This window comes from Cnephaeus nilssonii (genome assembly GCF_951640355.1).
Source record: "Cnephaeus nilssonii genome assembly, chromosome: 9".
Lineage (NCBI taxonomy): Eukaryota > Metazoa > Chordata > Mammalia > Chiroptera > Vespertilionidae > Cnephaeus > Cnephaeus nilssonii.
Window position 1 is genome coordinate 86,006,225 of NC_137080.1, and position 23,521 is coordinate 86,029,745.

At 40.5% G+C, this 23,521-nt stretch overlaps 1 protein-coding gene and 1 pseudogene across 5 annotated transcripts in view; one reads left to right on the forward strand and one right to left on the reverse strand.

Annotated features, from left to right (window-relative positions):
* The window catches only part of USP49 (ubiquitin specific peptidase 49), a 103,935-nt gene that overhangs the window by 7,410 nt on the left and 73,004 nt on the right, over positions 1–23,521 (forward strand). The gene's annotated exons all lie outside the window — the stretch shown is intronic.
* On the reverse strand, positions 9,445–11,838 carry LOC307105119 (large ribosomal subunit protein uL11-like; annotated as a pseudogene). The gene has a single exon. The product of its transcript is annotated as a large ribosomal subunit protein uL11-like (transcript).

The window sequence follows — 23,521 nt, forward strand, 5'->3', positions numbered from 1 at the left end:
AGTTAGAGATACTAACTTATCAGGATAATAAGGTCAGAGTCCCTGTTAGAATTAATTAGAGTCCTCCTGACAAAAAATTGTTGCCTGGAGGTGGCCACAAAGAAAATCAGGTGAGAAAGTGTGTGAATAGCTCAGTTAAGCCATCATTGCTAGTAGCATTATAATCATAGACATCTAGCCTTTGACAGTGCATCAGCATTCAAGGACATTGCATTTGTGTAAGCATTCATAGCGTATGTGGGTCTATATGTTTTCCTCACATTTACTTCTTTTAATGTTCTAATACAACAACCTATATTATTGTCCTAATTATGTTGGGAGTTCGTAGCTAGATACTAATTACACTCTTGCTTTAAGAGTGTAATTAGATAAAAGGTCAAAGGTCAGATTAATAAGCAACAAAAAATCGAGTGGACTGATCACATAAAGAGATGTTATGAGTAAGTAAAGATGAAAAAGTTAATATATGACTATGGAATTGAGTATACTCTTTTAAAAGAAACATTTCTAAAATGTATGGCATAGCTTGAAGAACTGACAACAATACATTTCACTTGAAAGATATGTGTGCTTTTATGAAGAAATCAAACCATTTGTGGTTGGCTTCATTGTCTTACTCCACGCTAAAAATTTCAAATTGGTTAAACATTACCAATCTCCCCAGTTATATTCTTAATGTGCTTCTTGAATACTTTTTATTTTCATAGGCAGTTCAGCTTAATTTACAACTAATAATAAATTCAAAAATCTATTTAAGCTGTAAAGTCAATAATCCTAATCATTTAAATAAATATAAAATAAAACATATAATTACTATTTTTTGTCTATTAGAGTGAAAGATTAAACAAGTTGATGATAGCCAGTAGTGAATGAGGATGTGGGGAAATTGGAAGTTTCACACACTGTTGGTGGGAATGTAAGTTTCCTTGGAGGTAAATTTAACAATGCCTATTGGAATTTAAAATGTGTGAACGCTGTGACCAAGTAATTCCACTTCTAGACATTTGTCCTATGGATAATATTCATACACTTGCATGGAAACTGTAGTACAGCTTTTCTTTATAGCATTGTTTGTTATAGTAAAAAATGAAGTTCCTCAGTTAGGGGATTTGTTAAATTATGTATGATGGGTCCCCACAGTGGAATGCCACTAAGCTGTTAAGAATGCAATGGAGCCCTAGCCAGTTTGGCTCAGTGGATGGAGCGTCGGACTGTGGACTGAAGGGTCCTGGGTTCAATTCCGGTCAAGGACACATGCCCAGGTTGGGGGCTCGATCCCCAGTAGGGGGCATGCAGGAGGCAGCCAATCAATGATTTGCTCTCATCATTGATGTTTCTCTCACTCCTCCCTTCCTCTCTGAAATCAATAAAAATATATTTTAAAAAAAGAATACAGAGGATCTCTATATGCTGATGTAGAAAGATGTCCATTGTAAAATTATTTTTAAAAGTCACATTATAGAATGATATGTATAGAATATTCCTATTTTTATAAAATGTTAAGGACTGTTATTGAGGTGTTCCCTTTTTGCAGGGAGGTAACCACTTTTTATACTCTATACTTCTATATTCTTTACTTTTAATAAGCATGTAAGGAATGAGTTAAGAGAGCATATTCATGAAGGAATTTTCTGTGCTTGTAAGGGAGAAGGAGGAGGAGGTTGGCCAGAGAAGAGAACTGACTAATTCATATGAGAAACATCAGTCATATTTTTGAGTCAGAAATGTCTGGAATGGTAACAAAGAGGGAACAGAGGGAAGTTGAGGCCATTTGGTGGAGGTTTCAAAGGTAATGAGAAAGAGCTTACATTTGATTTGAAAAATGATCTGTAAAATGGGGAAAATAATAGTACCTAGTTCATTGGGTTGTGGTGAGGATGGATTAAATAATGCATATAAAATGTTTAGAACAGTGACTGACACATAGTAAGCTCAATATTAGCTACTAGAGGCCCAATGCACGAAATTTGTGCAAGGGACTCGGCCCCCGCCACCTCGGCTTCTTCCAGAAGGTCGTCGGGAAGGACATCCGGAACGATGTCCAGTCTAATTAGCATATTACGCTCTTATTATTATAGATTATTCAATGAAAATACATTATCTTTTTTTAAAAATTGATTTCAGAGGAGAAGGGAGAGGGAGAGAGAGATAGAAACATCAATGATGAGAGAGAATCATTGATGGGCTGCCTCCTGCATGCCCCTTACTAGGGGATCAAGCCCACAACCCAGGCATGTGCCCTGACCCGGAGTCGAACCTTGACTTCCTGGTTCATAGGTTGAACCTCAACCACTGAGCCATGCTGGTCGGGCTACATTATCGTTTGTAGGCCTTTGTTGTCTTTATTATGTACGATGATGATTCTGCACACCTCACTGACAGATCAAGTGACTTTGGTTTTTCCAGTAGTGTGGATGGTTAGCTCAACCATTCCTGTTCTTCAGCTTTGATCCTCCCACCTACTAACACTTAGTATTAAAGAATAAAATACTGAAGAGTTATAATTTTAGAGCACTAGACACATGATGTCCTATGAGTTGCTATTGGTTTTGTTTACCAATATTATCGTATATACTAATTAACATTTGGGGTTTGTAAAAAAAAAGAGGGGAATAGGTAATTTGGGGGGAAAGCATCATTTTCTGTGGAATAGATATGTCACTATTCACTGAATGTGTTAATTTTGTTAGCAGTGCTGTGTAATGAGCCATATTAACTGCAACACCTACATTGACAGCCAGCATTCGGCTTGTGAAATCTTTTAGAAAACAGAAATCTGGCAAGAAGTATTCCTGGAGCAGTTGAAATAGTTTAGAAAACATTTCTTAAAAAAAGAAATTGTTTCATACTTGAGAGCCACGAGAAAAGATGTTTCACCTGTGAACTGAAATGTGACAGTGTAATTTTGTAGGGCTTTAGATTTCTCTTTGTATTTCAGCTTTTTATTTAAGTTTGTCATTTAAAGAATTTCAAGGTGTGTTTATATTTAATGAAAAAATTGTAAGTATAAATTTTTATGCTATAAAATTAATCTATTTTAAGAATGATGACTTTCTCAGACTATAGTATATACTATATTCTAATCTAAATTATTTCCCCCTTCTTCTTCTAGTTGAAACCTATCTTAGAACATATAAAACATTCTTGAGGTTGTTTTTTTGTTTTTTGTTTTTTTAAAAAACCTTCAGCAGAAATAAAAGAAAAGTTTATATTTAAGCATAGTACTTGGCACTTGACATGTTTAGTAAATTTTTATGGAATAGGCCCTGCCAGTTAGCTCAGTTCGTTGAAGCATCATCCCGACACGCCAAGTGCAATTTTGATTCCCGGTCAGGGCACATACAAGAAGCAACCAATGAATGCATAAATAGGTGGAACAACAAATCAATGTTTCTTTCCTCCCTTCTTTCTCTCTGAAATAAATAAATACAAAATTTAAAAAATGAATAAGTTAATATATGCACAAATGAAAAATATTCTGAATTTGGACTTCACAGTCTGTGATTTGGGCACAGTCTAGCATTGGTGTATAAAGGCCCTTTGTTTAGCCCCCTTCCTGTGCCCAGTTTCCTCTCCCACCCCACAAGCACCCTTTCTGATGTGTTTGCTATATGTCTTTGATCCTATATGTATCTTTAATTCCAAAATTCCTCATTATGTCATACTACTGTAGAATTTAGCTATAGAATTCTCCCTGTAAAAATGCTATAGATCTTGCTCTGGTTTTTACTTTTTTCACTTAGCATTGATTTAAGAGCTAAGTAAGTTTTTGGATGTATATTGGCTAATTGGTCCTAATTGCAGCATAGTATTCCATGGTGTGCATCCATTCCCATAGTGATGGATGCCTAGGCTACCATAAACAATCCTACCAATAAACAGTCTTGTACATGTCCATTATGGATGTGTTTGAGAATTTCTTCGTGATACAGACTCAGTATTTGTGCTTTCGCAGTGTTTGTGCTTTCTTTTCCTAAGGAAGCAATACAGTTTTTTAAGTGAAAACAGTGGCATTGTGGAATAAATATTGTTAGGTTGTTGAATGGGTGTGTCAGTTTACGTCCCATAGGCATTGTATTCCCCATCACCCCAGCACCTGGTATTGTCCACATTTCTAATTTTTGCCATTTAATAATGTCTCATTTTAATTTATATTTTCTTATTCTTAGTGAGTTTGAGCATTTCTTCATATTCTAGTTAGCTGTTTCCTTTCTGTGAAGTAAGCATGAAACAATAAACAGTATATTTACTTTCTTAAGCTGGAGGAACTTTTGGTTATGCATTATATTTTGTGAGATATTAACGCATTTTCTCAGACTTCAAAAAGGAAAAAACATCAAATTTTATATAAAAGTTTAAAGTGTGTTTTCTTCCTGATGGCAAGAAACGATGAAGCAAACATTTTTAAGCATTCAACTTGAAAGCCATAAAGTATGCTACAATTAAACCACCTGTCTAATCTATTCTCATTGTCTTTATTTATGCTGAAAATTGAGAGCAAGTGTTTTTACTAGAATAGATTTGGTTGGAAAGTGCTTCAGCATATTAGACATTTTAAAAGTCATACTTGGCTCAGCCTGGGTGTCTCAGTGGTTAAGCATTGACCTATGAACCAGGAAGTCAAGGTTCAATTCCTGGTCAAGGTATATGCCTGGGTTGTGGGCTCGATCCCCACATGATCCCCAGTGTGAGGCGTGCAAGAGGCAGCCAATCAATGATTCTCTCTCATTGTTGATGTTTCTGTATCTCTCTCCCTCTCCCTTCCTCTCTGAAATCAATAAAAATATGTTTGGAAAAAAAACAAAATAAAAGTCACCCCTAGACAAAAATCAGTAGAAGATTATTTTTATAAAAACCTCAAATCCAGCGGTTCCCCCTGTTTACAGTGCTCCAAATGTCATAAAACTGAGTAAATAGCAGGCAACACCTCTGCTTGCCTTTCCATGAAGAGCCTATCACGTGATCAATAACTAAATACTTAACACTCATTGACTCTAAGTAGGTTATATTAAGTATGATAAACAAGTACCAGATTATACTTCCAGTTTTTCTGTGAAAGGGCCATAGAAAATATAGATGTAAAGTATTTGAGGATAGAGAAAAGCATATTTCCTAATTGAGATGCAGCTTCTTGGGATATTAGAGAAAGCTGGGCAGCAGTTGTTTCAGATTTGTACATGAATTCCCCTATTTGTTCAGTCTTCAGGAGAGGATAAAGACTGACTCAGAATGCTTTTTCCCTTGTTCCAACAGATTCACAATATTTGTGCTTTCCTTTCCTAAGGAAGCAACATGGTGTTTTAAGTGTTTTCAGTTCTGACTAAAATGTGATGCAATCAGGTTTTTCTGTTGACTTTGGTTTAGCATCTGCTTAACTGAGTGAAAAGGGAAATTTAATTTGTGATGTGTTTGACGTAGCTATAAACCATGAACTTTTCCCAATAATACATAATATGTTAAAATGTTTTCTTCCATTTTTCTCTTTTTGCTGGTGTTGTAGTTATGACTTTTGAGTATCTATGAGCAGAACATTTTTCCTGCTCTTATTTTTTTTCAAAGTCACACTCTATGCTAAGATGTAGAATTTTCCAAGTACTTTGATATTGCTCTGTCTTGAAAATTTATTTTTCTTTCATTATTTCCACCCCCCCCCCCTCAGAAATCTTGCTTGGAAAATTTTATTTTTAGATGTTATTTTAAAAATATATTTTATTGATTTTTTAGAGAGGAAGGGAGAGGGATAGAGACTTAGAAACATCGATGAGAGAGAAACATCCATCAGCTGCCTCCTGCACACCTCCTACTTGGGATGTGCCCGCAACCAAGGTATATGCCCTTGACCAGAATTGAACCTTGGACCTTTCAGTCCTCAGGCCGACGCTCTATCCACTGAGCCAAACCAGTTAGGGCTAGATGTGATTTTAAAACATCCTTTTTAGCCTTTCAAGAATCTTAAAATTTTTTTTTAATTCAAACCGAGGATATGTTTTTATTGATTTGAGAGAGAGAAACATCAATTGGTTGCCTCTCAAATGCGCCCCACTGGGGATTAAACCCACAACCAAAGCAGATTGTACTGGAGGACACTCCAACCAATGGAGCTACCTGGCCAGGGCAAGAGTCTTTTAAAATTTAATATTTATCAATACTAAGCCTATATAAAGTATACTACTCACTCCCCCCAACGTTCTGCCTCTCCTCCAGTTACCTCCATTTTCTACTCTTAGAGCTATTTCTTTTGATATTTAATGCCATTTTTCTAAACATTGGTCTTAGACTGCTATTTTTTAAAATATATTTTTATTGATTTATTGAGTTGGGAGAGGGAGAGAGAGATATAAACATCAATGATGAGAGAGAATCATTGGCTGCTTACGCCCCACACTGGGGATTGAGCCCGCAATCCGGGCATATGGACTGACCGGAATTGCACTGTGACCTCCCCATTCATAGGTCAATGCTCAACCACTGAGCCACACTGGCCAGGCCTTAGACTGCTAATTTAAAAAATCTGTACAGATTGTTCTCTAGGCCTGCTCAGCTACTATCTTGGGATCTACCTTCTCACATATCCTAGGTATTTCGTTCACCTCCCTATGTTGAGAGCCCCCTGTTTCCTGGACCTCATATCTTCCTCCTTTATTGTTGATACTTGAAGCAATTCTTCCATAAAGTTCCTAAGAGGGTGCATGGGGTATAAATTTATTTGTGAATCTACATATGTGAAAATGTCTTCATTTTCTCTCATAATTGATTTATAGTTTCCCTGGGTATAGAATTCTAGATTGAATGGTATTTTCTTTTGAGTTTAACAAATATTGTTTTATTGGTTTCTTGCTTCTGTTACTGATAATCAAAGTCTGATGGTATTTAGAGTCATGATTTTTCCCCCTCCTTGATTGCTTTTAGGATCTTATCTTTGTCCCTGATGATAGTCAGCCTCACTGGAGGTCTTGTTTTATCTATTGTGCTAGGCACACGAGGGCTTCAATTTGGATTTTTCATTTCTGAGATTTTTCTTAAATTCTTAAATTCAAACCAAATTTCTCCTTCTCCCCCAGTTTTCCTATTCTTTCTCTCTCGAACTCTTATTATTTGTATTTGGAACTTAGAGGCTGATGGGTCCTTTAATTTTTCTATCTTTTCCATTTTTCATCTTTTTGTCTCTTAGCTCTATTTTCTCGAAGATGTCTTAAACTTCATCTTCAGACTCTTCTAGTAAGTTTTATATTTCTACTATCCTATTTTCAATTTTCAAGAGTTAATGTTGCTTTTTAATAGTTTTCTATTTTTGTTTTATGGATGAAATAGTCCTCTTCTGAGTATGTTAATTATAATTTAAAAAATATTTCTTCAGCCTCCTATACCATCTCTATTTCCTTGATTATTTGTTTTGGTTTTTTATTTAAATGTATAACCTTGGCTATCTTACTCATATTCCAGAATGAACCATGGAAAAACTGAAAGCTGAATTTGCTACATTGGGGGCTTCTGAAAGTTAACTGGTGGTTTTCATTATAAAGTGATTAGCCAGGGACCCAACTTTTGGGGGTGGGGTGGGGGTTACCTGTAGCAGTCAGTATTTGTAGATATTTTTCTCTTGGCCAGGTTCTCCTCCAGAGAGAATGCTTCAGTCATTGACTTACACACCTGGCTGCAACATTTGGGGAGCTGCGTGGGGAAAGAGCTGGGGATATTTACCTTTCAGGTTTCCATTAATTCCCAGATTTTTAGACTGGTTGCCCATTGTTGTGCTTAAGTACAGAGTCTCTTCAGTTTCCAGAGAACACACTTCCTGTCCTCTGACCAGTGGATACCTGGAGTTAAGGAGGGAACCTTGGGGTGGAACTTTTACCCTCTTCTCCTTTTTTTAGGCCTACCTGCATTCTCCACTTTCAGAAGCATTCTGAGCTTTTCTGGTTTATCCCAACACAATTCATTTTGTTTGGGGCTTTTCCTTAACATGCTTATAGCTTTTGCTTTCTTTGCTCTGCTAAATCAAATAACCATTTGCGTTTTAGCTTCCGAAAACTTTGTTATCGTATTTTTATTTTTATTTTTATTTTTTATTTTTTTATTTATTTTTTTTATTTTTTAAATTTCTTTATTGATTAAGGTGTCACATATTTGTCCTCATCCCCCCATTCCCATCCCACACCCCTCCCCATGGATGCCCCAACCCCCTGTTGAACTTAACCATTGGTTAGGCTCTTATGCATGCACACAAGACCTTTCGTTGATCTCTCCCTTCTCCCCCCACCCTCCCCTATCCTCCCTCTGAGGCCCGATAGTCCGATCGATGCCTCCTTGTTTATGGTTCTGTTCTTGTTCATCAGTCCATGTTGTTCATCATTTCCCCTAGATGAGCGAAATCATGTGTCACTAGAGATGTACTTATAAGAATTGAATGTGCGACGGGCAATAATAGTTATGCTGACAGGCAAAAAATCAGTCTGTAGTGAGTTTCTTTCTGGACCAACAGTTCTTTTGAGACCCAATATCAATGTCCACCAGTTCCTTATGAGTACATGTCGGCACTGACCCCTCAGCTCTGCATGGTGGACAAATGGTGATAATGCAGGTCCGACTCCCTCTGGTTTGGTCTCGGCCGGACCCAGGGGGGGCACGGCTTCACCCGGACCCGGGACCCAGGCTCACCCGGATCCAGGGGCCCGCGGCCTCACCCGGACCCGGGACCCAGGCTCACCCGGATCCAGGGGCCCGCGGCCTCACCCGGACCCGGGACCCAGGCTCGCCCGGATCCAGGGGCCCGCGGCCTCACCCGGACCCGGGACCCAGGCTCGCCCGGATCCTGGGGCCCGCGGCCTCACCCGGACCCGGGGCCCAGGCTCGCCCGGATCCAGGGGCCCGCGGCCTCACCCGGACCCGGGGCCCAGGCTCGCCCGGATCCAGGGGCCCGCGGCCTCACCCGGACCCGGGGCCCGTGGCCTCGCCCGGATCCAGGGGCCCGCGGCCTCACCCGGACCCGGGGCCCGCGGCCTCGCCCGGATCCAGGGGCCCGCGGCCTCACCCGGACCCGGGGCCCGCGGCCTCGCCCAGACCCGGGGCCCGCGGCCTCACCCGGATCCAGGGGCCCGCGGCCTCGCCCGGACCCGGGGCCCTGTTATCGTATTTTTCTATTCTTTGTCTTTGTGTATTTTATGTTTTTAATTCCATTTTAATGGAGTTATGGGGAGGGCAGAGGTAAATGCAGAGGTATTTAGTGCATTATGTTTCATGGAATATTCAAGCTTATTTCGTTGATGCCCTGTTTCAACATAAGACTTAATAGTGATTTTCAACCCGTCTGCCATGGCACACTGTGCCACAAGAATTTTTAAAACATGCAAGACCTATTTAGTCAAGGGCACTGATCTCTTTTCCCTTAGATTGTCAAATTTAAAAAGTGACAATAATAGCTGTCTGGTGTGAATGAATCAAAATTATACTGCCCAGCTGGTGTGACTCCGTAGTTGAGCGTCGACCCATGAACCAGGAGGTCACGGTTTGATTCCTGGTCAGGGTACATGCCTGGGATGTGGGCTCAATCCCCAGTAGGGGCCATGCAGGAGGCAGCTAGTCAATGATTCTTATCATTTATGTTTCTATCTCTCTGTCCCTCTCCCTTCCTCTCTTTGAAAAAAAAAAAAAATTATACCCTTTTTTGTTGTTAGACAAAAAATATAATTTTTGGTGTGCCACAGAATTTTTTTATTTTTATTGATTGTCAAATGATCTGTAATTGAAATATTTTCCTTTGTACTTCTTAACTAGCTGGGCATTCCCCTCCACCACTGTTGATGTCATCTATGATGTCATGAGGGTAGCGGCCATCAACATTGCAGCCTACAGATGGGGCAGTCCCCAGGATCTCTTTTATGGCTCCAGAGAGTTCTCTAACTTAAGATCGGTGCCTCATCTGTCCGGCAATGTTGACATTCTCATCAAAAGTGATATTTCCACTGTGCTTAATGCTTTTTTGCTTCTTTCTGTCTCATGGCAGTTCTTTGAGGGCTTTGATGATCAGGGCCGAGGCAGAAGGCACTACCTCAATCTCGACCTCTCTGTTCTGAATGGTCAGTTTCACTGTAATCCTCAGACCCTTCCAATCACTGGTTGCGTTGTTAATATCATCACCAATGCTTTTTGGATACAAGCCTAGGGGACCAAGGCAGATGTGGCACCGACTTCATCATCATTGAGCCTTAGGTATATGACTTTGATCCCCTTGGGATTGAACTTCTGTGGCATGGTGGAGGTGGGTGGTATCAGATGAACCCAGATTCGGAAAGACTGAAAAAGTTGCACCTATGCCTCCTGAGCCCAAAGCTGAAAGTGTGCCGCAGAATTTTAGAAATTAGTTTATGTGTGGCGTTAGATGAAAAAGGTTGAAAATCGCTGGCTTATAGCAATTGCAGAATTTTGCTACAGTAGCAGAATTCTAGGGTACATAAATTCATTTGGTTTTTGCTACCCTCATGGATTAATGCCTAACCTATAGCTTGCTGTTAGAGAATGACATCTAACTGACTTTAGGAAGTTTACAGGTAGAATAACAAATTTAGGTTGTCTCTTAAATGTTCCTTTTGCAGATGTGGAAACAGACACCTGTTTCAGCTGAGAAGTGGCTTAATTACATTTACTCATCTATTTAGACCTAGAACTGAATCTCTTCTCCAGTGTTCTTTTCCTTACCAGTATGGTTCTGTTCTCATTAAAGTACCTGGAAATAGGAGCCCTTTATCCATCACTCATGTCACCCAAATGTCCTGTTAGTTTAGTGTAGATGTTAGGTTACAATCATGGAATTTTTAAGTGTTTTTTTCCCCCCTGTTAATATTTGGGGATTTAGTTTTATTTTGGTGAATTTTAAAACTTAAGAACATTTGTATCTTACTATTTAAAGATGTTTCTGTCTTGAAGAATTATAATTAGCATTTAAAAGGTTTCTTTTTTCCTCCTCCTGTTCCCTTCTCAATAGGCTCCGAAAGTTCCATGTGGGGTAGGGTGGAAACTCTTTCCCCAAATATAATTATAACAGGTAAAACTATTTATAACAAACTAGCAGCCCGTTTGCACGAAGATTCGTGCAATAGACCTTCATTCACCTGACTGCCTGCACCAGTTTTCTGCCGGCACCGGGGACCCAGGCCTTGGCTGTGGCCACCGCCTTCTGCCTTCTTTCAGGGTCGGGGCTTGGCCCCGGGCGGCGGCCTTGGGCTCTGCTGCACCCCAGCGTCCCTGCTAAGGATCGTAGGAGCCGACCCCCTGGTCATTGCCTGCGATCTGTGCAGGCTCCCCGCTGGTGCCCAAGGCCAGGAAAGCCTCCGCCCGAGGCTTTCCCGGCCTTGGGCTCGGCCGCACCCCAACATCCCTGCTACGGATCTTGGGAGCCAACCCCCTGGTCGTTGCCTGCGATTCGTGCAGGCTCCCGGCCTTGGGCTCCGCAGCACCCCAACGTCCCTGCGACCGTTTCCTGGTGGGCATGGCTGGTGGGTGTAGCGAAGGCATGGTCAATTTGCATATTACTCTATTATTAGGTAGGATGGGTGAGGAAATTGAGGCATGGGGGTAGGAATTTGCCCCACTGGGGTTCTAATTCAGCCAGTCTGGCTCCTAAACCTGCTCTCTTAACTACTATACCTAATGAAGGTATTAAAATCTGCATTTATTTGCATCTGTGAATACTCTAACCAGATAACAATGTAGCCATCAAACTCTATTATTTTTGCTAGAACCATTTTGTTGGAAAGTTCTACAGGCTTTTAGATTTCATTGCTATCTCTTTTTTTTTTTAAATTGATTTCAGAGAGGAAGGGGGTTGTAGAGAGAGATAGAAACATCAATGATAAGAGAGAATCACTGATTGGCTGCCTCTTGCACACCCCGTACTAGGGATCAAGCCTGCAACCCTGGCATGTGCCCTTGATCGGAATCGAACCCGGGACCCTTCAGGCCGCAGGCCAACGCTCTATCCACTGAGCCAAACCAGCTAGGGCTTCATTGCTATCTTTACTATATTGTTCATTTCCGAGCCCTTCTAAAATATTTTATTTGCCGAAACCGGTTTGGCTCAGTGGATAGAGCGTCGGCCTGCAGACTGAAGGGTCCGGGGTTCTATTCCGGTCAAGGGCATGTAACTTGGTTGCGGGCACATCCCCAGTAGGGGGTGTGCAGGAGGCAGCTGATCAATGTTTCTCTCTCATCGATGTTTCTAACACTCTCCCCCTCTCCCTTCCTCTCTGTGAAAAAATCAATAAAATATATATATATTTTAAAATAATAAAATAAAATATTTTATTTATTTATTTATTTATTAAATATACTTTATTGATTTTTTTTTTTACAAAGAGGAAGGGAGAAGGATAGAGAGTTAGAAACATCGATGAGAGAGAAACATCTATCAGCTGCCTCCTGCACACTCCCTACTGGGTATGTGCCCGAAACCAAGGTACATGCCCTTGACTGGAATCGAACCTGGGACCCTTGAGTCTGCAGGCCGATGCTCCATCCACTGAGCCAAACCGGTTAGGACTAAAATATTTATTTTATAAATATTAGTTTATTCATGGGAATTAATTATCAGGGAAAACCAACAATATCACTTGTAATATAGTGAATAGTGATATTTAGGTTAAAGCTAACTTTAATTTTTATTTATTAAAACATTTTAAAAAATATATTTTTATTGATTTCAGAGAGAAAGGGAGAGGGAGTGAGAGATAGAAACATCAATGATGAGAGAATCATTAATAGGCTGCCTCCTGCATGCCCCATACTGGGATAGAGCCTGCAACTTAGGCATGTGCCTTGACCGGGCATCGAACCGTCACCTCCCCATTCATAGGTTGATGCTCAACCACTGAGCCACGCCAGCTGGGCTAAATTTAATTTTTAAAAGAGCTGTGGTTATAGGAAGCATTTTTCTAATATAATATTTTAAATTTCTTATGTAAAATATTTTCATGTTTGTAAGACACAAGTAATTTTGGCACTTTTTAAGATATGATTTTCAAGAGCTATCTTATTTATAAAACAGTTATTGCTGTATTTAGTGAATTAATGTTTCCTTTGCAATGTTTTCTCAGAAAACAGCTAGCTGAAATAAATCTTGATGTTTAAATTTTAAAGTTAGAAACTGTTTCTTTAGGAGAAGTGTATATTTACAGCTCAATAACTTCTCAAGCAAGGAAGGTAAAGTGCCTCAGGATATTGCTAACTGTCTATTAAGTTTGACCATGGCACTAAACTTAACCTCATGTTTTTTGCCACTGGTTACTGGAATCACGCTAACTCAAAGCAATTACCTTGGGTCTAAGCTATACTGTTTTCTTATGCATGATCCTGGGCTAGTCACTTAATAACCAATTTGAGTATTCATTCTTCATCTGTAAAGTGCCGTTGACATTACTTCATTGTGAGAATTAACTGAGCAAATATATGTGAAAACACCTCACAGGACATGGTATTTAGTAGGAGTCTAATACATGTTCATAAATGTCTTCTTCCCATTAAAATTGCCATGCTGTGCTAATAAAATTGTTGTATAGTATTTATAAAGATGCTTGGCAATGATAGAATTAATGTTTTAAAAATGGTCTGAATATGTGCTGGCAGACTGAACTCTACCAATCAGTAATATTATATGTGGGGAGTTAGATTCAAGCACAGTTATGAAATAGCAACTCTGGGGTGTGCTCTGGGGTATGGAAAGTCATTTTGTGGCTAATACTGCGGCTCTACAAACTAAATGGGATTTGGTATTGCTTTTGTTTGCATAAATTTTGGATGATTGGGGAGAATGCAAGCATATTATGCTATTGCTTTTAGGTCATTTTATTTTTTGGTGAGAAGGAATTCCAATCTGGCTAAGATCTTATGCCTTTTAATTCTTATTAAGATGTTAGTTAAGACCAGCATGTTATTAAACTAAAATAAGGACCCAGATATCAAACACATTTTAGGATTCTTGAGCTGTACCTGAATGATCAGGCTCTTTTATTCCAGCATGCCCCCAACATCCTGGAATTTTCAAATGCCAATGCCTCTTCTCACCAGAATAATGATCTCAAGTCTTTGCTCTCTTTGGTAGCCAGGAAAGAATAGCTAACCCATGAGTAGCTCTTGTCAGTTTATAATGCACTTACACATTTTCTCATTTGATCTTCACAGCATCCTTGAAAAGGAGGAGAGTTGATGTTATATCCATGTATAGGTGAAGACTTAGAGGACTTTAGTGAGTTGCCCAAGAATACGGCTAATAAGTGAATATGGGATGTAAACCCAAGCCTTCTGATTCTAAATCTAAGGCTTTATTACACTCCCATGTTCTTACGCTCCTTATAAATTAACAGACCCATTTAGTCTCTTATTAGATATGGAAGTCAGTCAACAAGGCAGGTGGATTCCTAAAGCCTTTTGGTCCTAACCATTACATAGTCATTTAGGGAAGAAAGTTTCTAATGTGGAGCTTGATCATCTTTCAGTCTGAGACTCTGGATTTCTTATACATTGTTGTATTGATGCCAAATTGTTTTTATTTAAGAACTAGAGGGGGCGGGGTGGGGTCCCTCAGCCCAGCCTGCGCCCTCTAGCAGACCAGGAGCCCTCGGGGGACGTCCAACTGATGGCTTAGGCCTGTTCCCTGAGGGGAGTGGACCTAAGCCGCAGTCTGGCCTCCCTCTGGGGGAGGTGACCCACAGGCTGTAGAGCGGGCGGCCCCATCGCCATCCCCTCCCTCTGCCCGCTGGCACCCGTCTTCCCTGGCCTGGCACTGCCCGCTCACTGGTGGTCGTTCCGGTTATTAAGTCAATTTGCATATTAGACTTTTATTATATAGGATGCCAAGACAATGGGAAACGTTTTGTTCTATACAAAATGTATGTGTGGAGAGATGATAAAAATTATAATTTACAGTGGTAAATGTCATGTGAAGTTTTTAATTTAAAAGGCATTATAAATGTTAGAAAGCATATGACCTAAGATAGTGGTCGGCAAACTGTGGCTCCCGAGCCACATGCGGCTCTTTGGCCCCTTGAGTGTGGCTCTTCCACAAAATACCACGGCCTGGGTGAGTCTATTTTGAAGAAGTGGCGTTAGAAGATGTTTAAGTTTAAAAAATTTGGCTCTCAAAAGAAATTTCAATCGTTGTACTGTTGATATTTGGCTCTGTTGACTAATGAGTTTGCCGACCACTGACCTAAGAAGTAAATTTTGCAGGAATTTTTATTTATTTTAAAAGATTTTTTAAAAATTGATATTTTAGAGAGAGAGGAAAGGAGAGGGAGAGAGAGAAACGTCAATGTGAAAGTGAAACAAGGATCGCCTAGTGAAACACCTATCGGCTACCTCCCACACACACCCCATCTGGGACTGAGCCCGAAATTCAGGCATGAGCAACCTGTGGGTGCACAGGACAACGCCCAACCAATTTAGTCACACCCAACCAATTTAGTCACACCCACTAGGGCTATTTATTTTTTAAACATTCTTGTTTTAATTAAAAACAAGCACATATTAACAGCAACGTGTGAATGCCAGATGATTAAAACAGAACAAAAACAAAAGTGATTTGCACTGAAGCTAGAAAAGGAAACTTAATGGCTTAGAGAAATGGTTGTGTGTGTGTGTGTTTGTGTGTGTGTGTGTGTGTACACGCATGGGGATTTTTTAGGAGAGCCATTCCATTCCAGTCTGGAAAAATAAAAGCACAGAACATTTTTAATGACTGGTTTTGTTTCACCAGAAGTAAATAGAGTAGTTAGGGTATTTAAAAAAAAATAGCAACAATTGTACGAATTAAAAAGCCTTTTTACTGAGGGGGAAAAAGCCTTCCTGTCTACAGTGAGAACACTACCCAATAAAATAATTTTTTAATTCTTTTCGTAGAGTTGATTGACTTTCTAAAGGCCTTATGCTTACTCACAGGTTAAATTTTTGTTCACCAAGTTTTCTTTTTATTATAAGGATTGTCTAGGGCACCTGTTAAACATAGAATGCCTGGGTCCCATTTCAGACTTCCAGGAAAGCTGGCCAGCTAACAGGTGCTGGTGACTCCCACTCTCAGGAGAAGCACTCAGTTCAGGAGCTAGTCTGGATTCTTCTGCTTTGCCCACCCCTGCCCACCCATCCTGGGATATTTTTTTGAGGGAAAAAACCTCAAAGGCCCTCTAATACTAACTAGATGATTTTTCTGAGCATTAAAATTGAATCCCTTCGTAAAATGTATTGGGAGTCAGAAGACACTGAGTTTAGCCTGGCTTCTGCCCAAAACAGCGCTGGGACCTCCAAGTGCCTTAAATTCCCTGGGCCTCAGTTTTCTCTTACAAAAAAAAGTAGGTCATGTCTGTCTTGAGGACCAAAATTTCTCCTATAGTACAAAATTCCTGCCTAGTCATGATAAACTTGAATTTAAAAGAGGGGGTCCTCTATTAGTGATTCAGACAAATAATAATATAAAGACAATGGCACATGAAAATGAATGAGAAGCAATCTTTGTCCTCAGGAAACTCACAGTTTATGTTGTCATTTCATGTATACTGTCTAACAGCTTCATAAATCCATGCACCACATTTCTGCTTAATGGTGGAAAAACTTTTTAATAAATAACTTATAAGAAATCAATTCATTTGACAAGTGAACTTAGATTTATTTTGTCATCTAGATTATTATGAACCACGATCAAAGAGTATAAATGCAATCCTTTGTGGTTTACAGAAAATCATAAATCTTTCGGTTTTGCACTTTTGTGAGGCTACGGCTCACGTGGCCTGGGTTCAAAGGCCTGGAGAAAGGGCTGATGTGCAAATTAATACACAAGACAAGAAATATAAATTTGGAAATTATTGGGGAAGCCAGCTGTGAACTTAGTTCAAGGGACTAAGCTCCATTGAATCTCCGCACCCATCTTCTTTTTATTTACTAGAATACACAGTTGCCTTTTAGGAATGCAAACAGGCATATCAAAGGTAATATTGAGCAAACAGTAAAAGGATTATCAGGTTGTGGGGGGGGGGGGGGGGGACGGGGTGCCTTTGGCCATTGAGTCAGCAGCAGGTAATAACAATGCAGACATTCAGCCTTCTGAATATCAAAGCCCTATTCAGCCTTCTGACCGGACTTCTCACATTTGTATTAATTACTGTTAATCTTGGCTTCCAGCACACTTTCTAAGCAGAGATCCTCAACTTGAACTTAAATCATTATTCATAGCTGTTAATGGGTAAAATCTATGGCAAACTAATAACTTAGAAACTTAGAACAGTAAAGTCCGAAGATCTTGAGCCTTTGTTTATGCTGTCCATGCAATACACTGAAATGTAAAATGTTATGTTTCTTTTGCATTATTACTTAGGGTGATATGTACAAAATTTAGAATTTTAAATTTGAGTGGGACTTCAGAGCTAGACTAGGTATCATGCAACACCACAGGCTTTAGGGGTAGCTTCCTAGACTATCAGTACACCTGCCTTGTCTACACTCAGGGTTGTCTTGAGACACCTGGAAGATGTATGTGGAAGAACTTTGAAAACTATAAAGTGCCATCATAGTATGTTGCATGTATGCAGGCATGCATGAATCTTCTGATTAACTGTATCCTTGATACTCTTTGTCATAAGATATTTGCTACATGAGATTAAAGATTGGAATAGGCCAAAAATGTCAAGAAAACACTTAAATCTGGCAAGACCTTGCTGATAGTAAAATTATGGAGTGAATGGGTGGTAGAAATAAGCCTGGAGTGTTAGTGCCTTAGATTGTGAATGGAAATAATAGGTGGACTTGAATTTTCCTTTGTTTAATACCCAGCCTCTTTCTTCTTTCATCAATATGTGTTGAGCACCTAGTAAGGACTAGGCACATTTTCAGACATCATTGATGGTTACAAGTAAGACAAGATGCTATTGCTGTGTTCCAGGAGTTTACAGGGAAGGTACTTACAGGTAAGATACAGCATAGATTAATAAATGTTTGTATTTTGGGATAAACTTGAATTTAAAAGAGGGAGTCCTCTATTAGTAATTCATACAAATAAAAGAGGGGGTCCTCTATTAGTGATTCAGTGCCACATTACTGACCTTGCTGGAAAAGGTATAATCTTGGTAAATTTCTTTTCTGATTTATTAATAATCTCTTTGTCAACTTTTTAAACTTTTAAAAATATAAAATGTATATAATATATTAAATGTTTTAAAGAAAGATAACATAAGCTATTTTAAAATGTATAAACAATGTATATATATTTTAAAGGTAATCTTAATTAACTAAAATATGGATCTATATTATTTGGTAAGCCATCTGAACATGCCCTATCTGAGTACATTAATATTAGCTCCTTTTTTAAATTGATATTTAGAGAGAGAGGAAGGGAGGGGGGAGAGAGAGAGAGAGAGAGAGAGAAACATCAATGGGAAAGTGAAACATCCATCGCTCCCACATGCCTCCTACCGGGTATTGAGCCTGCAACCAACTAAGCCACACCGGCCAGGCCATATTAGAGAGCTCTTAAAGGGCCTTGATGCTGTCACCTTGATTGTTAGTCCTTGGTGCTAGTATTTATTTATTTATTTAAAAAAAAAATATATATATATATATATATATATATTTTTTTAAATATATTTTATTGATTTTTTTACAGAGAGGAAGAGAGAGGGATAGAGAGTTAGAAACATCGATGAGAGAGAAACATTGATCAGCTGCCTCTTGCACACCCCCTACTGGGGATGTGCCTGCAACCAAGGTACATGCCCTTGACCGGAATCGAACCTGGGACCCTTGAGTCCTTAGGTCGACGCTCTATCCACTGAGCCAAACTGGTTTCGGCTAAATATATTTTTATTGATTTCAGAGAGGAAGTGGGAGGGAGAGAGGCAGAGGGGGAGAGAGAGACATCAATGATGAAGAGAGAATCATTGATCAGCTGCCTTCTGCACACCCCACATTGGGGTTAGATCTTTCAACCCAGGCCTGTGCCCTGACCAGGAATCGAACTATGACCTTCTGGTTCATAGGTCTACACTCAACCACTGAGCCACACCGGCTAAGCAGTGCTAGTATTTCTTAAGAGCAACAACCTGGGTTTGAATCCTAGCTCTGCCATTTGTTAACTGTGGGACTTATTTGTTCCTCAGTTTCAATGTTTGTGAAATGGGGCTAAAGATAATGCCTACCTTGCCCTGGCTGGTATTACTAAGTGGTTAGCACATTAGCCCTGAGTACCGAAGGGTCACGGGTTCAAGTCCCGGTCAAGGGCCTGTACCTGGGTTCTAGGTTCTATCCCGGGGCTGGGCCGTGTGTGGGAGGCAACCAATAGATGTGTCTCTCTCACATTGATGTTTTTCTCTCCCCCTCCTCCCTCTCTCCCTCCCTTCCACTCGCTCTAAAAATCAATGGGAAAAATATCCTTGGGTGAGGATTAACAGAAAACAACACACACACACACACACACACACACACACACACACACACACACACAGATAATGCCTGCTCATAGTTGTGAGGATTGAATGAGTTAACATGTGTAAAAGTGCTTAAATGAGTGTCTGGAATACAGGAAAGGCTATATAAATGTCATCAACATCATCATCATCATCATCATTGTTGTTATTAGGCTGAAAAAGAGTAAGTTGAGCCCTGACCGGTTTGGCTCAGTGGATAGAGCATCAGCCTGCGAACTCAAGGGTTCCAGGTTTGATTCCCGTCAAGGGCATGTACCTGGGTTGCGGGCACATCCCCAGTGGGGAGTGTGCAGGAGGCAGCTGATCAATGTTTCTCTTTCATCAATGTTTCTAACTCTCTATCCCTCTCTCTTCCTCTCTGTAAAAATCAATAAAATATATATATTTTTTAAAAAGAATAAGTTGAGTAACGTTTTCAATAATGGATTTTCTCCTCACACCCTGAAAAATTGTTCTAAACTAAAGGTAGAAAGATAAGGATCATAAACTATGTGCCAGGCGGTATAGTAGCATTTTAACAACATTCTTACTAGTATTTAATCCTTACACCAGTGCTATGAAGTAGACGAGAAAGCAGGCTCAGGGATTTAAGTAACTTGTATAGGGTCTATGCTAGAAAGGAAAACCATGATGATAACTGGTCTTTGTTCTCTACGTCTTGCCTTGCATGACACCACAAAGCCTGAGAGTACGGCAAGTTTCCTTAATAGATCAGCTTGAATATGCTTGCTGGGGACCTTATCCTATATAATAAAGAGGTAATATGCAAATTGACCATCATGCCCTCACAAGATGGCTGCCTACGACCAGGCCGGTAGGGGGGTTAGTGAGGGACTACCAAACGACTGAACAGCAGGCTGCGTGGGGCGACCAGGCTGGCCAGGGGGGCAGTTGGGTGTAACCAGGTCAGCAGGGGGGGCAATTGGGGGTGACCAGGCCAGCAGGGGGGGGAAGGGGGGGAGACCCAGCCAGCATGGGGGGCAGTAAGAGGCAACCAGGCTGGTGGGGGAGGCAGTTAGGAGCGACCAGGCCAGCAAAGAGGGGGCAGTTGGGGGCGACCCGGACCGCAGGGTGGGCAGTTAGGGGTGATCAGGTCGGCATGCAGAGGCAGTGAGGGGCAATTAGGCCAGTGGTGGGGGCAGTTAGGGGCGGCCAGGCAGGCAGGCAGGTGAGCAATTAAGAGCCAGCAGTCTAGGATTGTGAGAGGGATGTCCAACTGCCAGTTTAGGCACGATCCCTGAGGGCAGTTGGACATCTCCCGAGGGGTCCCAGATTGGAGAGGGTGCAGGCCGGGCTGAGGGACCCCCCCCCCCCCCCCGCATGCACGAATTTTGTGCACCGGACCTCTAGTTTCTAATAATGATTTAAAGGGATGTCATCCACATTTTGTTTCTACTGTAGTGATTTATTCTATATACGTATTCTATAATTTCCCTTCCCCCATTCAAAAGTATATTGTAGTAGTTTAAGTGGCATAAGCTGGACCTAGATGGAAAATGTTGGAATGTGTGGAGTCTTATTAATAGTAAGCTGATTTATTATAATTTCCCTGTTTTCAAGATCACCGTCATTATTATTAAAGTCATTATCCTTCAAATTAATAGCTGTTTCATAGGGCTTTTAAGCCTAAACTCCATTTAGTTAAATCTTCTAGGTCCCAAGTTCAGTTCTAGTCAAGGGCACACATCTGGGTTGCAGGCTCAATCCCCAGCCCTGTTCGGGGTGCATGTGGGAGGTAACCAGTCGATGTGTCTCTCATATCCATGTTTCTCTATCCCCCTTCCCTTTCGCTCTCTAAAAAAATAAAAATAAATCAGTGGAAAAAATACTCTCAGGTGAGGATTGAAAAAAAAAGGTTTTTGTGCATTTCCTGGGTTTTATCTTCTCACAGTCACTTCTGCCTCCTAGCCCCCTATTTTCTTGCCTTGCACCTCTGACGGGCACTGTGTACACTCAGGCGTGAAAGCTGGCTCTTCCTCTGATTCACACAGGACATTTGTGGATTTGGTACACCTAACTGAAGAAAGGAGACAAAATAGAGGTGGGGTGAGCTTTACATTATATTAATGCACCTTCCCTGGTAAAGCATCCCCATTCTCAAAATGTTTTCAGGCCTCTCTTGACACAAGAACTTGGCCCCCACCTAATCCCAGCTTTGCTCCATTATACTGACTCTTCTCTTCCTTTCCCTCTCCTCATTGTTCTGCTCTCTCTTCCTTTCAGAGATAAAATATTTCCCTTGTCTAATGCAAGTTTCCTTCTTTTGACAGCTATTCTGCAGGGCATGAGAGGTGGGGTGACCCATACTGAGAAAACATATTTTCACAAAGAAAGTTCCTTCTAAGAGGAATTCTTGTGTTAGTTATAGGATGACAGAATAGAAGATTTTTCATCGTGTTACATGGTGGCTGACTGTGTACTAATCGAAGCTTATTGAGTCCACTTCCTGAATAAAGTGTCAGAAACCTGAAAAAGTATTATACATGTAATTTGTCCAAATCGTATACTCTAGATATCTTTCACTAATCTAATGTTCTTATATACAAAATGTATGTTGCTTCCCCAAGATGCATGAACCCATCTAACACAAAGGGGTCACTTCATGGCATCTTTCATCCTATATGTAAAAGGCTAATATGCAGATTTCCCCTCGACCAGGAATTCGACCAGGGGGCGGGGCTGGCTGGCCAACCTCCCACATCCCCGTCTTCCCCCCCCACCCCCACCAGCCTGGCCTGATCGGCCCCAATCAGGGCGGGTCACCGGACCCCACCTGTGCACAAATTTATGCACTGGGCCTCTAGTTATTATATAGTTTGCTTATGCAAAAATAATTTTAGCTTCTCATACTCAAGTATTTTTGTTACTATGAATTGTTTTTTTGTTTTTCTGACAAGTTTTGGGTTATATGCAAAGACCATCTATAATCTTTTTTTTTTTGCAAATTATTATTATTTTCTTATTGTTTAAAGTATTACACATGTCTCCTTTTTCCCCAATTGACCCCCCCCCCCGCCACTGCCACTCCCACCCCCGAGGGCAAGTCCCCACTGCCCCAGTGTCTTTGTCGATTGTTTATGCTAATATGCATGCATAGTCCTTTGATTGATCTCTAGCCCCCCCTCCCCTGCCCCTTGTCTCTGGATCTATTTTTGTTCATCAGTTTATGTTGATCATTATATCTCACATATGAGTGAGATCATGTGATATTTATCTTTCTCTGACTGGCTTATTTTCCTTAGCACAATGCTCTCCAGTTCCATCCATGCTGTTGCAAATGGTAAAAGTTCCTTCTTTTTTATAGCAGCGTAGTATTCTACTGTGTAGATTTACCACAGTTTTTTAATCCACTTATCTGCTGATGGGCACTTAGGCTGTTTCCAAATCTTAGTTATGGTGAATTGTGCTGCTATGAACATAGGGGTGCATATATCCTTTCTGACTTGTGTTTCTAGTTTCTTGGGATATATTCCTACAAGTGGGATTACTGGGTCAAATGGGAGTTCCATTTTTAACTTTTTGAGGAAACTCCATACTGTTTTCCACAGTGGTTGCACCAGTCTGCATTCTTACCAGGAGTGCACAAGGGTTCCTTTTTCTCCACATCCTCACCAGTACTTTTTGTTGATTTGTTGATGATAGCCATTCTGACAGGTGTGAGCTGGTACCTCATTGTTGTTTTGATTTGCATCTATTGGATGATTAGAGACTTTGAGCATGTTTTCTTATGTCTCTCGGCCTTCTGTATGTCCTCTTTTGAAAAGTGTCTATTTAGGTCCTTTGCCCATTTTTTTTTAATTCTGTTTATTTTTTTAAAATCCTAAATGTTAACACTTCATTCTAATTTTTAATATTCTAACACATTTCCTTTGATGTGATTAACATGATTTTTTAAAATTACTTTATTGATTAAGGTATCACATATTTGTCATCAACGCCCCCCCATTCCCTTCCCAAACCCCCCCACACGCATGCCCCCCTCCCCCTGTTGTCCGTGATCACTGGTTAGGCTCATATGCAAGCACACAAGTCCTTTGGTTGATCTATCTCCCTTGTCCCCACCC